The sequence below is a fragment of the Mus caroli genome, chromosome 6, assembly GCF_900094665.2.
Source record: "Mus caroli chromosome 6, CAROLI_EIJ_v1.1, whole genome shotgun sequence".
Classification (NCBI taxonomy): Eukaryota; Metazoa; Chordata; class Mammalia; order Rodentia; family Muridae; genus Mus; species Mus caroli.
In genome coordinates, this window is record NC_034575.1 from 46,079,867 (window position 1) to 46,082,400 (window position 2,534).

Sequence of the window (2,534 nt, forward strand, 5' to 3'; positions counted from 1 at the left end):
TTTCTCTGTGTAGCCCTGGCTGTCCTGGAACTCACTTTGTAGACCAGGCTGGCCTTGAACTCAGAAATCTGCCTGCCTCTGCCTCCTGAGTGCTGGGATTCAAGGTGTGTACCATCACGCCCGGCCAGTTTATACTCTTAACTGTTGAGCCATCTCTCCAGTGAACAACAATTTATTTTGCTTTGTTTTTTGAGACAAGGTCTCACCATGTAGCCCCAGCTGGCCTGGGACTCATGTTGACCACCACAGTGGTTTCAAACTCACAGAGACCTGCCTGGTTTTGCCTCCCAAGTACTAGGATTGAAGACAAAAGCCACCATGAAACAGCTTATGTTTTTCTTAACCATCTTTTTTTCCAGTTGAAATGTTTTCAACACTACTGTTTCATCCTAAGTTGTTCCTTGTTGTCTGTATGTTTTATTTTGGTATTTTTGCATGTGCCATTACGTGTTCTACATTCCCAGACCACATCCTTAGTTTTGATATATTGATTTATGATATTTTTCCGAGTCAAAGGTTTGCCCTTCAGCTCTGTTAAAGGACACACACCAAGCTCCAAGGTGAGATTTGTAAAATAGGGCTTTGACAGTGAGTTCTAGCCGGGACAGTTTATTTACTTATTTGCTTATCTGGTATTAAAGACAGGGTCACAGTCTGCAGCTCAACTTTCCTGGAACTCACTATATAGCCCAGACAGATCTTGACCCACAGTGGCTCATCTTCCAGATTTAGTCTCTATTGTGCTGCTGTCACACACAGGTGTGAACCACACCCTTCTCTGGGAGCAATTTAATTTAAGGGTGCCCTGCCGGCTGCATAGTGAATTCTAGGCAAGCCTGGACTATACAGTAAACTCCTATCTCAAAAGACAGACAAACACAAAACTAAAAGACAAGGGCCAGGGAGCTTGTCCCTGGAAAACACTAGCTGCCCAAGCCTTGTGACTCAAGTCTGATTCCAGGCACCTGCATGGTGGTGGTACACACCCCTTTCATGAGCTGGGAGGCAGAGGTAGGTAGGAGAGTTGTCTAGAAGCTTGAGAACCAGCAAGCCCAGGGTATACAACATACAGCAGAAATAAGCACACCCCCACCCCAGCAAGGAGGAATGCAGGAGCTGACTCCTGAACGTTGTCCTCTGACTACATTTGGGCTGTCACACGTGTGCCTGGACTCACACACACAGACACACATGTGCAATGCATACTCACACAAATAAGCTAGGAGAGTCTGGGTATGTGTGTAGCTTTTGTTTAGCTCGACCTCCAGAGCAGGAGTCAGTGACTGTGAATCGTATGTGAGCACAGTAAACACTTATGGTGTTCTAATGTACACTGGCCTACAAGACAGAGAAAAGAACAGGGTCAGCAAATGCGGGTGAGGGTATATGGGTTATGTCGTTGTTAGAGGAAAGGGTTTAGATGGGGTGGAAATAAACGAGGAGCCTGGTTTACCTGGAGAACCTTAAGACTATAACAGAGACACCAATAGCTCTCGTGGCTGAAAGGCCACTCTCCCGGGGCAGGAGGGCAAGCCTGGTTCCAGGAAGGCACCTGAGGTCCAGGAGGAGCACTGCTGTTCTCATGTGCATTTTTCAAGTATCAGTCTACCCAGTGCATTCTCCAGCCAGTAGAGAAGAGGGAGTGCAATGGGGGCAAGTGCCTTTTAATTTCTATTTCTTTTGTTGATGTCTGTCTGTCTGAATGTATTCTATCTATCTATCTATCTATCTATCTATCTATCTATCTATCTATCTATCTTCTATCTATCGTATGTGCATGTGTACGACACAGCTCATGTGTGAAGGTCAGAGGGCAACCCCCCTGGGAGTTGGTTCTTTTTTCCCACCATACATATTCTGGGGAATTAAAGCCATCTCACTGGCCCCTTAGTTTGTTTCTTAGTAGCAATTTTGGATGATGTAACAGCATACCAGCCACATGTGCCCAACTGAGGTCACTTGTAATCTTCAAAGATGCCCTGTGCCCTATTCCCTTTCTGAGTTATTTAAAACCAAGCCCTAGGCATCTTTAAGCAGATGGCCTGGAAGTTGTACACACTACTCTATTATCAATGAGAACTCATCCCATGGCCACACCTAGCCACAAGCAAGGCTGGGTAGATGTATGCCCAGGAGGAAGCAGGGAATGCCATTCTTAGGGTCACAGAATTTTAGTGGGTGTGTATGTGCAGGTGTGGAGGCCAGATGTCAACCGTGGGTGTTGTTTCTTGGGAGATACCTACTTTTTGTTTGTTTTATTTATCTGCATGTACACCTGCATACCAGGAGAGGGCATCAGATCTCATTATGAGTGGTTGTGAGCCACCATGTGGTTGTTGGGAATCAGACTCAGGACCTCTGGAAGGGCAACCAATGCTCTTAATTGCTGAGCCATCTCTCCAGCCCCCATGTACCTTGTTTTTAATAATCATCTTCTTTTCTTCTTCTTCTTCTTCTTCTTCTTCTTCTTCTTCTTCTTCTTCTTCTTCTTCTTCTTCTTCTTCTTCTTCTTCTTCTTCTTCTTCTTCTTCTTC